This window comes from Micrasema longulum, unplaced genomic scaffold (assembly GCF_059751315.1).
Source record: "Micrasema longulum isolate JH-2025_06_02 unplaced genomic scaffold, ASM5975131v1 h1tg001837l, whole genome shotgun sequence".
NCBI classification, from domain to species: domain Eukaryota; kingdom Metazoa; phylum Arthropoda; class Insecta; order Trichoptera; family Brachycentridae; genus Micrasema; species Micrasema longulum.
The window spans coordinates 125,921-140,216 of NW_028279011.1; the positions used below are offsets into that span (position 1 = coordinate 125,921).

Genomic DNA, 14,296 nt, shown 5'->3' on the forward strand with positions numbered 1-14,296 from the left:
TATTTTACAACATATTTATTTTTGTTATTTTATTTTGTAAATGAAAATTTAATCATTGAATTTAAATTTGGATCTTTTTCTCTTAATTGTAGTGTTTTGGTGTATTTTTCATAACAAACTTCCATTTTATATTTCCCACCTGCTGACAAACTTTTAAAGAAGAGGCTTAACGAGTCATTATTTTTTTCAAATTGAAAAATGATGGATTTATTTTGAAAAGACGATTTTTTTATTTCTGCTTTTAAATATTATTTGTTTTGAGTGATATCTTTATGTCCTATTTTGAAGAATTCGAATATTTTTGTTTTTAACACTATTTTAAGTTTGTACAAATTTTTGAACACATGAACAAGATTCAACCCCCTTGGGAGTTATTCATATCAATATATTACAACAGGTATGACCAGATATCTAAATTACCTTCTTTAAAATATTCTGCATCTCTGTTGTAATGTATTCAATTTTGATTTTGTTTTCTCCTTCACTTAATAGAAAAAAATCGACGAACTGTTATGTATATGTATTTGTGGGTGTATTTTTTTTTTTAAATTTAATAGCATAATTATACATTTTTACAATTTAAAAAAAATTTCACATGTTATATTTTTTTCTAAAACTAAAATCCCACCAAGCCACTTTTTGTAGCTTGTTGGTGTTTAATATATAAGAATACTAAAGTTGTAATTATATCTATCAAATTTTATTTAAAAAAATGTTATGTATTAGAAATGCGTTTTGTAAATCAATATTTGTCTAAGTATACTTGAGGTATTTTACTTTATCATCATCAAAATCAAATTAATATTGTATGCTCGTGCTATTATTATTATTATTATTATTATATTTAAAAAAGATTATTAAACGTGTTATATTATAATAATATTATTAAACTAAAGTAATAGCATTATTACATAGATTTTTTTACAAAATTAAAGACCACATGCCAAAAAAGGAAGAAAAACTTACCTTAAAAGCAAATTGAGATACATGATCGCCTTCTGGGAAACCGGTAACAAGACAGACAGAACAAGGATACAAAGACAACAAAATAAAATAATAAACTAATATGCAACTTACCCTACTTGACTCCTCAGTCTGATTTCTAGGAAAAACACACCAGTTTGACATAGAATACTTGACGAAAATTAAGACGATAAAACTAATAGACAACTTTACCAATTTGATTCCTTCGACTGAACTGTATAAAAAGACACAAGTTCGACATAAAATACTTGACAAAAATTAAGACGATGAAAATTGTACATAACATTGGAAAAGAAGGAAAATGACTCAACAGTTATTGAGTAATTAAAAATGCTAAAGTCCACAAATATAACACAAGACAACAACAACACTACCACATTAAAAAAGCAATCACAAATGCAGGACAGTGAAAAATACTATATTTAATGGCATTATCCACTACAATGACATACCTTACTACTTGCAAAATTATAATGGAGACAAATTTGAAATCAAATTTAAAAAGCATACGATGAGTACACAACCAAGCGTGAAATAACATGGCCCCGTATAAACCTGACGGGTTTTAAAAAATAATAATCAAATAATATTTAAAAAATTGCCGTGAAAAAAAAGTTTCGTCCTTGAAAAATCCATTTGAATATAGAGTGATTAAACAATATTTATGTAGGTATTGTCATTAATTCGTTAACTGAACTTCGAGCTTTAAATATAAGAATCAATTCTAATTTATTTAATAAAAAAATACATTTTTACAACACGATGCTCTTAGCGAACAATATTTCAGAACATCATAATGCTTTTAAAAAACCCATTTAATCCGGAGGAAACTATTTTTTTTTATTTCTCTTCAAATGATTTCACCTTTCTTCCCTCGGATCACGTTTCCTAGCGACAAAATCTCTCCCCATCATCTTATAGAAGGCTTTTCATCCTATACGTGTCTGGACTGTTTATATCACACAATGAAGTTATTTTTCCTTAACACCATTTATAAACTTCGTCGGGGGTTAAATTTTGCCGAAACCAAGATCAATAATTGTAAAACTTGGCTTATAAGAGTTTTTTTTATTATTTTCAGATCAAAAAGCAGTAGTTTTGGCCCCACTTGCAAAACAAGATACTTAAGGTAAGCGACTGAAAAGTAATATAAATAATATTATTGATAAAATATACGCTCAGTACAAGTAACATTCGCTACTTGTAATGGGCACTTTATTTCCACCTTCCAAATTCGAATTCTAGCATATTTTTTCTGATTTCTTTTCTTGCAATCAACGTTTTGCATTTGAACGTAGCTATGTAGAAAGCAGCCAGTCATAAAAAAGTAAAACTGAGATGATAACACCTTTATAAAACGAGTTAATAATCAAATCTGCACAACAGTTGGAATTTTTTGACTTTGACAAATGATAAACAATGAATACACATGTTTCTTTATACAACAAACTAGAATCTAATTATGTTTTTGACCGGTTCTTATGATTTTCAAAGTACCGTAATTTTTTTCTAGTACTGTGGTTTCTTTGCAAATTGAGAAATGCCATTTTTGTGATAGATACTATTTTCAGAAGGTGATTATTACAGTTTTTTGTATAAAAGCGGTCTGACTGTTTTTAGCAGAACAAAGAATCGACCTTACTGCACCCGATAACACCAACATCCCTTTTTTTTTTTTTAAATTGTGGACTGACTGATTTCTGCATAACTACGTACATTTGTTAGTCGAAGTGCGTGCATTTTGTTCCAGAGTTTCATGTTTTACAGGATGCGGCATTCTCACAATATCTCAATATTAAATGTTAATTTTATAAATCTTGTATTATAAATGTCTAACTCACGTTCTTAAATCTTAATAAAAAATTCTATCAATAAAATCGACCAACTCGTTTCAGAGACATAATTAAACTGAGCGTTCGCCGTGCCCACACAAGCCCAAATGTAGATCTCCGCGTGCAGCGCTGTGACGCCACCTCGCAACTTTTTGCTAGCGATAATATGATAGTATAGAAAACGGGCTAGTTAGTCATAGTTTTTTTGAATATTGTGTAATCCATGTAGTTTTTGCAAAGTAGATAAATATTGTTTGCGGAAAAACTTATACATGACCCGAGAACGAACCAAAGGATGTTCATTTGTATTCACATCAAAATAGTAAATGATAAACATTTCGTTTTGAAGAAAATTAGCTGGTTTAATAAGAATATACGCTATGAAATAAAAAAACTTTTTCTAAATAACTTGGTAACGATTTAAAAATAAACTACAGACATTTGAATAAGACAAAACTAAACTAGATTCACCCACACAAATAAATTACTGAAAAGGAATGAATATTATTGAACAACTCTTAAATTAAAGTCTAAACCCCGCTTGTGGGAGAACTATTTTCAATTTGAAATTAAAATTTTCATTGAAGTTAGTTCATTGAATCCATTCTACTTAAAACTTTAACAATAATTGAGTTCAACAATATTTTGAGTCTGTCCAAATTTTTGTAGACAAGGACTGGATTCAACTTCCTAGGGAGCTGTTTTTATTAACATATTACAACAGAGATGAAGAACATTTAAGAGAAGGTAATATAGAAGTCTAGGCATCTACAGGGCTTATGCCCTGTCAATGGCTGGTTTAAGTGGCCACTTTACACACTGTGTAACATTCACCATTCTGCCTATATTTGAACATCTATATTCCTTCAATTTTAATTATTTATTTATTTATTAGTTTATACATACAATGTTACAAAATGGCACAAAAAACACTCTGGCAAAATTCTGCTAGTACTAGGAGTAGGCTCAGTATATGAAGGGTCGGCAAGCCAGAAATATTATTACGCCTAATGTTGCAATCGGTTCCTATATGGGCAAATGCCTGTTCTAAGAAACCGATTTGTTGCGGCAAATATGGTTTACGAATATTTTTCCTATAAATAAAAAAACTATATTGAAGAAATAAAAAAAAAACAGTTATAGCCCAAAAGAGAAGAAAAGAAAAATAAATAAATGTAAAAATACAATTAAATACACAAATATAAAGCATACATACTTCGTACATACATATACACATACATACATATATACACACATATACATACATATACATATATATACACACATTCATACACGATATATATGCACATGCGAAAATACAATAAATTTATATATGATTCTTTCATCTGTTGATGTTTGTGTCAGCCATTGACAGGTCATAAGCCCTGTAGATGCCTAGACTTCTTTATTACCTTTTCTAAAATGTTCTTCATCTCTGTTGTAATATGTTAATAATTGAGTTTTAAAATAAATAATCGGTTACTTCTAGTCCAATTTAAAGTACCATAATTCCTTCTTATTTTGGTTTTTTATGTGAATGTTTAATATGATAATTAAAAGTTAGTAGTTTTCGGTACCAAAAAATTTGCACATTTAAATACAATTTAATTGTTTTACTTATAGTCTGAAATGAAACGCTGTTTTTTTGAAAATAACCCTTTAATCCTTCTATCATGCAGATAAGAATATATTTGATATGAGCATACATTCTAGTTCTACAGAATAAAGCGATGAGAATTATACTCAAAGCCAGAATGTATTTAGACTCCATTTTATAGGACTCACATTAACCACATCGAGTTCTTCCAGCAATGTGCTCCAAGAATAATTGCATGGTTGCTCAGATAATAGAGCAATATTTAAATTAGTCTTAATTAAAGAAACAAAAATGGACATATGCATCTTTTTCTAACACGGCTTTTTTTTACCTTACTTTATATTTAATATACGATTCAGACATTATATTATTATTGTTTTTTATACAGGATTTATCAAATCGCTTGAAATCGTCAATAAAAGTATAAATCAATAATCAGTAAATTAAACACATCAAACGAATAAATTTGAATCAAAAACAGAATTAAGATCAAAACACTAAAATCAATAATTACCGTATTACAACAGATATGAAGAACACTTAAGAGAAAGTAATATAGAAGTCTAGGTATCTACAGGGCTTATGACCTGTCATTGGTTGGTGTAAGTGGCCACTTTACACACTGTGTAACATTCACCATTCTGCCATATTTGAACATCTTTATTCTTTAAATTCTTTCATCTGTGGATGTTTGTGAAGTTAAAGAGCTGAAACCTTTATTTATGCGGGTGAGATTCATCTAATTGAATAATTTCACCTACATACTAGGCAACGCCTGAAAATTTTATCATAAAAAAAAAAATCAAACATTATTGAAATATAAATGAAATATAAAAAAATAAAATAAGTGTTTTAAATAAGACATAAATAAACTCACACGGCACCATATTTCACTTGATTTTATTTCAATATAAATGATTAATCGATGGTTTAATCGTGACGATTTAAGATTATTAATTAAACATGGTTCCACGTTTATCCTCCAAAATGAAAGTAGGTTACATATATGATTTTTATAGTTAGTACAAAACTGGTTTGTGTACATTAAATTTTACTCGATTAGTTCACAAGTCAATCTATGTACAATCAATAACAATTACTGAAATTCCTGATTAAATGCAAACTCACGAAATCCTATTGAGGGCATAATAATTATGAGTTTATGAATTGGCACCAATTTGAAGCCATCAAATATAAGGTAAATTTAAACTCTGTAAATATTGTGTCGTGCACAACACAACTTGCTGAAATTTAGTAAATGAATACTATATTTCAGAACATGTCCTCATTTTGATTAAATTTTTTGCCTAGATTTTGCGTGTGAATAAAAATACTACGTGAAAATAAAAAAAATAAAAACTCTGGAAGATGAATTTTTATAGTCCGTCTCGTGATCAGGTGGTAAGAATGTTTGCTTATCATGTAAGAAGTCTTGGATTCAATTTTCAACAAAAGTAATGTGAAATATTTATTTAGCAAGACGTTTAAATATAAAATCCTGTCAATTTCGAGTCAAGCACAGTAGGCGAACGCGAAAACGACTACACTAATCGACTTGCATTCTATAATTTTAACCTAATTCGCATCGTGTCGAAATCACTTGTCCAGGGTTTTAATTACATTTCACACACAGAACTGTATTTTTCATCCACCCAGGCACAGAATAAAGTAATGAATAAACTTAATAAACAAACAAATTAATATTTTTTCATTCGAAAATCTAAGTTAGATTTAATGAAATAGTTTAATTACTTTCAATAGTCTAAGTACTTAAAACGAGCGTTTAATTTGCTCAGTATTTCAAATATGGCACAAATTAAAATTTGTATTTAAGTTTCAAGATGATAAAAATAATACAAAGATGATTCTGAAATTCTGAGTAACTCTTGTTCAATGATGAAACATTAAAACATATTTGAATTATCTGGAATAAGAATTCAGTTGTGCTGCGTGGATTCTAAAATCCACAAAAGTTACAATTTAACACGGAAATAGAAAAAGTTTCAGTATATATAAATCGGAAAGCACTCGAGAGTTTTCCAAATTTGACTTTTATTAAACGTAAATTTTTACCCTCATAGAACAGTGAATAAAAGTATTTTGGGAATAAACGTTCTGGAAAATAGAAGGGAATATATAATAAAATAAAAGCATTTTCTTTTATGACGAAGAAAAATAGTAAAATGATTTAACTTCATCAAACATATGTGAAAAAATCCATATGAAAAAAACACATTTCTGAAAAAAATCATACGTAACCGATATATCTGTAATACCCTGAGGTATACTTGAACAGAGATAATGCTTCAAAGAACGATATTTTAAAATCATGTTCCGAAAAATAAGCATTCTCGCGAGAACATTGCCGTGCAAAACGCGTAGTAGAGTAAAAAAGACTAACTCTCTATGCCAGTTTACTGTACATTTATTTATTTATTTTATTTATTTTATTTATTTTATTTATTTTATTTATTTTATTTATTTTATTTATTTTATTTATTTTATTTATTTTATTTATTTTATTTATTTTATTTATTTTATTTATTTTATTTATTTTATTTATTTTATTTATTTTATTTATTTTATTTATTTTATTTATTTTATTTATTTTATTTATTTTATTTATTTTATTTATTTTATTTATTTTATTTATTTTATTTATTTTATTTATTTTATTTATTTTATTTATTTTATTTATTTTATTTATTTTATTTATTTTATTTATTTTATTTATTTTATTTTTTTTATTTACTATATTTATTTTATTTATTTTATTTTTTTTATTTATTTTATTTATTTTACTTATTTTATTTATTTTATTTATTTTATTTATTTTATTTATTTATTTATTTTATTTATTTTATTTATTTTATTTATTTTATTTATTTTATTTATTTTATTTATTTTATTTATTTTATTTATTTTATTTTTTTTATTTTTTTTATTTACTATATTTATTTTATTTTTTTTATTTATTTTATTTATTTTATTTATTTTACTTATTTTATTTATTTTATTTATTTAGTCGCGCCTTTTTGCGCTGTTTTACGTTTTTTGACACAAGTTAGGTTCCTGAACTTAGGTTGAATGGAACACAAGACGGGTGCTTTGTGCTGCATATATTATATACATATACTCGTATATCAATGCTGTGACATGCTTTTTTAAATTGCAGATTTTTTTTTATTTAGTTTCTCTACTTATACATGAAGGTGTTAAAAGCACACTTAGAAATCTCCATTGAAGAAGTAACTGAGATATTTGCGAAAAACTTTTTTTTAAATTGTGCTATTTTTAACTATGCTTAAGTTGCTTAAGTCAAGAAGTATAATTGACATCTGTTTTTTTTTCTTTTTATGCTTTTATAGTTAAAATGATGCAATAAAAGTAAAGTGTTTTTTTTTACTATCTCGATTTTACTAAAATGTTAAGATTTCTCAAAAGTGTTAGAGCTATCACTTAAATTATTTAATTTGTATTTTTTTTCATAACTTTACTTATAAGAGATTTGTTATATAATTTTTTGGGTAGGTGATTTTTCACACGACAACGGCCGGTTATTAGAGCCCGGAACAATTTTATGAGATATAGCTACGATGAAAAATAGGAATAACGATATATAGTCTATTCAATAAACGTCATTGAGTTTAACATGTTTTTTGGTTTTGCAAACTTTTAATTGATTTTTTTTCTCGAGTGAGCGGGTTTTGTCATCAGTTTGATTAATTTCATAAATACATAAAATTATGATTGACAACCATTCTTACTTGCATAGGTTTACTAGTATTAAATGCATAAAAATTCGACTGTAATAGAGAGGGTAAACATTTTTGGGAAGGGAATTTGGAAGTCAAGACATTTACAAATCTTATGACCTGTCATTGGCCAGTTTAATTGACCACCTTATACACTGGAACATTCTACATTATGTCTATGTTTAAATATTCACATTTTTTTAGAAATTAGAGAGCTGAAAACTTTATTGATGTGGGTGAATACCTACAAATCTCTCCATTGCAATAAATTTCAACCCTCACAACTTCTTAAGGAGTGAAATTCAGTATTGTCTACACACATTTGGGCATACTCAAAATATTATTAAAATGAAAATTGCTTTAGTTTTTCACCAGTCTGACAATGTATATTGCGTCAATAATGAACAATTTGAAATTAATATTTGTCAAACCAAACAATGTATTTGACTTTTAATACAGAAAAAGTATTTTGGTTACCGAATATGAGATTCTGAGTGAAATTACCAATTAAAATCGAAAGTGGCAACTACTAGACTACGAGGCGGACTATTTTGTACTCGATTAACTTTATCAGGAATTTTAACCTGCGTGTAGCCGTCTAGTCAAGATTCCAGTTCTATTTCACACAGAGCACTAAATTTTTCATCCTCATGTGCATAGACAGTAACTATCTACAGTCTACAAAGTTACTCATCAAACATGTCGAATAGTTATTATTTGAATCGGGTTGTGGTCCTGTGGCTAGTGTCTTGGACTCAGGGACCAAAGGTCCGTGGTTCGAATCTACTCTACCCCAACTTGATGCCCGTTTTCTAACAGTGAGTTATTTACAACTCGTTGATAATGACCCTCGAAATTGTAAATCGTAAGAACGTTAATATGTCTTCATATTAAAACAAAAACTTTATTAAATTTGTCAACATAATTATGGTATACACATAATAGAGACAGTGTTTTTTTTTTTATTGTTAAATTTTTAGCATGAACACTTGAAGATTACCTGCTGTGCTCAATGTGTTATTTTTGTAAATTTATTGATTTTATTTTAAATTTCACTCATGTATGAGCTTTCTAGATGCAAGATGATTGGTAATATAGCTTGAATATATAAATGTTATCAAATGCCTACATTCTGCAAATGGGGTCTAGAATTTAAAACGTCTATGCGATCAGTTGCTTCAAGACCTGTCATAATCTAACTGCTGTTTTTAAAAACAAGTTTTTTAAAACTTATTTTATAACCATTCAAACAATAATCTTAATTTTCATATTAAAATATGATGTAAATGGGGGCTTGATTCCTTACCGTCTATGCGCTCTGTAGCTGCAAAACGTGCTGTAATCTAGCTTCTATCTGTTAAAATTTGAATGTATCATAGTTGAAAATGAGGAACTAGAATTCCAATCATCCATGTGGTCTGTAGCTGCAAGAAATGGTGGGATATTTATTTAGTGTACAGTGCCCTTGAGATGATTTTCATTTAAATGGCGCTATGTAAATTATTTAACTAAAATAACAATAATAATACTGTTAAAATAATTATTGGGTACCGCGTTGAGGTAAAGTGTAAAATAAAATTGTAAAATTCTGCCACAAAAGTTTCGAATGTAATCCCTACACGGTAATTCGGTCTCGGAAAATGATAAAGTTAGATATTCTTACATCATTGTAAACAATTTGCAACGGTACGGAACAGTTTATTCTTATAAATTGTTGCCGGAAAAAAAAGTTAAAAGTAACAACTTTCCTAACACGATGGCGAAAACATAATTTGAACTAAGTTAATTGTAGCATTAACGGTATAGAATGAACTTGTAACGATAGAAATGATTGATATTTCACTTGAAATGATAAACCCTTTGACAAAAAGTTATGATGAATTTCGTCAGTACCTGTTTTTTTTTACTATTACCATATGAAATCTTTTATATACAAAATGAATGTGTTCTTACTAGGAAAACCTCTTTGAAGAGTAACACTGTACTGTCCCCGAAATATTTTTACGCATATCAAATGTCATTAAAATATTTATTTAAATCTTCTTTTAGAATTTTTATCAGCCAGATTTTGATTTCTCTTTTGAAATATTATTATAAGTTATCTTTGTTTTATATGAAATCATAATTAATAATTTTGGTAGAAAAATAATTCTGAGACCTTTGTCCGAATGCTGTGTTAAAGGGAGGAATATTGACAAAGAAATTATTTTAATGTACATGAGCAGGATGACAATGTTTAAGTGATCACTTCACAAAATCAGTAATGTTTAGCATTCTGCCTATGTTCGGCTGGTACAGGTTTTCGGGACCTTGACATTCATGTATTTATTTCTATTCCTATAGAATTTAACATAATAGATTGCCCCGATTCCCCAATGCTACTTTGTATATTAATTGGAAATTATTACGTACTACGAATACAGATAAAAATATATGAAATGGATTAAGAATAACAAATGTATTGTATTTTTAAAATCAATATGGATATTGTGAAGAAATGTTTTCATTTGTAACTTTAAAAAAAAAACGAAAAAAAATATGTCTCTAGAAAAACGTGGAATTGATAGTTGTGACGTCAAAAAGTTGTGGTGCAAAAAAAAAAGAAAGTATAGACTGTCAAGATTCGTGACGATTTTCCGAAAAAACTGGAACGGTTTGGAACAAAGCTCAAAATGAACATGAATCGTGATGTATGAGGGGCGTGGCTAATGGAATGACCTTTTTTGCGGGAATTCGAATTTATATATTCAAAAATATTTTTTATGCTTCTAAGAAGTAGCAAAAATTTTTTGTTTACTTGACATAATTTAGCTGCAAAAAAAGTGATATTTCCTTATTATACATTTAATAAAACGGCATTTTAAAATGGTAAAATCGTATGATATTCTTACTTTTAAAAACAACAAAAGCCTTAAGTTACGTAAAAAACTTGTGCATGTTATTTTTAATATTTATTATTCATGTTCAACTACAACATTAAGTTATATTATAAATTTAATATATTAAAAAAAAAATAAATTAATCAATAGGTACCTACATAAAAATTAATTTATATTTGTTTGTTTCGTACTAAAATAATTTAATTTATTTTTCATTTCAATTATGTTTTTTAATTGTTTTCTATTGATTTTAATGAAATTATTATTTTGAATACTTGATTATGTATGTAACTAAAACCGAATAATTGATAAACAAATATTTAAATGTGATTATTTTTTAACGTTATTCTTTAACATCACATACAATAATAATTTTATTGGTTTAACTATCTATTTTTTATTGTTAATTATTATGGCTTAATATGGACACATCCTAAAAAGCCTTAATAAATCCATGAATATGAAAACGAGTGTAACTTTGAATGGATAAATAAATATATAAATTTAAAGACAGAAGCCAATTTAACACTTTTGCTAACACCGCACTGGTTGAACTCGGATAAAATAAATTTAAGAAGTAAATTTAAGTCAGTTAATAATTAACTTTTTCCAGATTTTTTTTAGAAGCAGGAGAGTAATATGCACATAAATCCAAGGTATCATTGAATTACAAAAAAAAAATGAATTTGAAATGGATTTTATCGCGTTGTAGACGTTGTTAATTGAAATAAATAGTGATAATTTTTGCGTTCCTTGGGGACCTATAGGAACCAGTATTTTTCTATTGTTTACTCCAATCAAATATTTATTCAAGTAATGCTTATATAATAAATAGTAAGTATATTTTAAAATACCAATTCAGTATTTTTGGGAAGATTGAATGCAATTTACTATAATTGTTAATTGTTTTACAACAGGAATTAAAATTAATGTCATATAAATTTACTTGCTGTATTATTCTCTTGTAAAATGCCAGTACTCCTATATGGGTGCGAATCTTGGCACTTTACCAAAGCTCAGAACACCAAACCTCTGAGTTTTGAGAGTTAGTGCTTGAGGAGAATATTAGGTATAAGGTGGATCGGTTTTATAACTAACATTATAGTCTGTAAACGGACGCAGAAGCCTCCAATAACGAGCGTCCTGAGGATGCGGCGGTGGACCTGGCTTGGACACGTGCTGCGCACGCCTCAGGAGAGCTTAAACCCAAATTGCCTCTTCTTTAAATCCTGGAAGGCCGTCGATGACGATCTTTTGACTTTATTCGGCGGAACTAAAGGGCGCTGGATTGACGTGGAAGGAGGCGAAAGTGCTGGCTGGCGATTTAGTCTCCTGGAGGCAACTGGTAATATCCACATGCTCCACTTAGGATCGGAGGTAGAAAAGAAGAAGATTGTTATCATAAATTTTGTGCAAAATACTTTTTATAAATGATTTAATTAATTTAAAATAAAACTCCATAAATAATTGATAGTTGAAATGAAAACCAACGTGATTGGATCATTAAAATATTTTATGTAGTATCCAATTGTTTCCAAAAAAGTAGATCCGTCTAGATTCGATTCAATTGAATATGGCGTTATAAATATTTTATTTTTATAATAAATTAACGGATTTCAACAGCGAACAGCGTGATTATTTGATTCCACATTGCATATTTTAAACAATAAACTATCTACAGGTACATTAGAGATGAAATAAAAAGGGGTTTTTTGGATTTTATGTGGATCGGTTGATCGTGTTCATTTGGAAATAGACACCGTCATATTTTAGTCTAGACCAGAAATTGACAACATTTTTTTCTGCTGCACAGGTAACAAAATGAAAACAATAGATAATAATCATTAAACAATGAGCATAAGACAAAATGTTTATTTGGTGAGAAATATTGCTTTATGAGCGATCCATTAATTTCATAAATACCAATATTTTTTGCCTGTCAAACAAGTAGGAAGTTAACTTCACAAACATCAACAGATGAAAAAATTGAAGGAATATAGATGTTCAAATATATACAGAATCTTGAATGTTACACCGAGTGTAAATTGGCCACTTAAACCAGCCATTGACAGGTCATAAGCCCTGTAGATGCCTGGACTTCTATATTACCTTCTCTTAAATTTTCTTCATCTCTGTTGTAATATGTTTGAGTAGGAATTATTATTTATTAAAAAAGCAACATAAAATTTGTTTAAAAAAACAAATAATGATGTACAATATGTATTTTCAGTTAACTATTGTATCTTATGACATGTCTAACATATCTTGATAAATCTAAGTGTTTTAGTTTCTTTTTATGGGGAGTTCCTATACCAGTTGGAGATGACAGCAGAAAACGATGTCGTGTATTTACAGAATCGGTAATAGAGCGCAAGAGTGACGGCGATAATTGCAAATTGTTTGCTCTTCAAACTGAACTGACCTTTTGGTGGTACCTAGGGGTGCTACTGGTTTTTGTAGTTGTCTATATTGTTATCTTTACTTCCGAGTAAAGGATTGAGGTAATCTACTATTTCCCTAACTATCGGTATTTTGGATGTTTTGATTATTTTTTGTTAACCTACAGGATCACCTTCAGCTCTGTCTTTTAGACAAAAGTTGGTCAGGTGATAGTGTGCATTGATTTCCGGATGTGTCTTTCACAAGTTATGACTAAATGAACATTTTTTCTTACATACTAATTTTAATTAATCACATTACCTTCTGCATAAAATATCTTTTTTTTGCGCCGTTGATGTAGAAGATGATAGTGAGTGATAAACAAGTTATTCGCAATAATAATAGTAAAATACCATTCAACAAAAATAAGTATTCAAAAATGAAATAAAGGTATTCTTTTAGTATTTTGTGCTTAAAAGCATAGCTTAAAAATATTTCTAAATAAATAATTTTTTATCTACTGTACCAAAATCTGTAGATGTACTGGTTATTTTTTTCTTATTACGAAATAAATAAACCTATTGAACATATCGAATGTGTTCAGAACATTTAAATTGTCTTTGTTGGTAATATGCAAATGAAGAGGTTTTTAAAAAAAATTCAAATCGGAAATTTAATTTGATTATATTGACAATTTAAGGTAACTTTTAATTATGATAATAAAAATACATATTCGTCGGCCTAATGCTGTAATGGTCATCACGTTTGCCTACCATAAGGGTTGACATTATCTCGGGTTCGATTTCCGACATGATTGACATGAAATATTAATTTAAAATGGTGTTTTTACACTAGAATATTTCATAGTCC

The 14,296-nt window shown here is 28.0% G+C and overlaps 1 protein-coding gene across 3 annotated transcripts in view; it reads left to right on the plus strand.

Moving 5' to 3' along the window:
- Nucleotides 1–14,296, plus strand: part of LOC148273775 (BAR/IMD domain-containing adapter protein 2-like 1) — a 349,284-nt gene that overhangs the window by 104,055 nt on the left and 230,933 nt on the right. For all 3 annotated transcript variants that reach the window (XM_088238213.1, XM_088238211.1, XM_088238212.1), the window contains exon 2: nt 2,066–2,113. The gene's annotated coding sequence lies outside the window, so the exon portion shown is untranslated. The remainder of the gene's footprint in view (nt 1–2,065; nt 2,114–14,296) is intronic.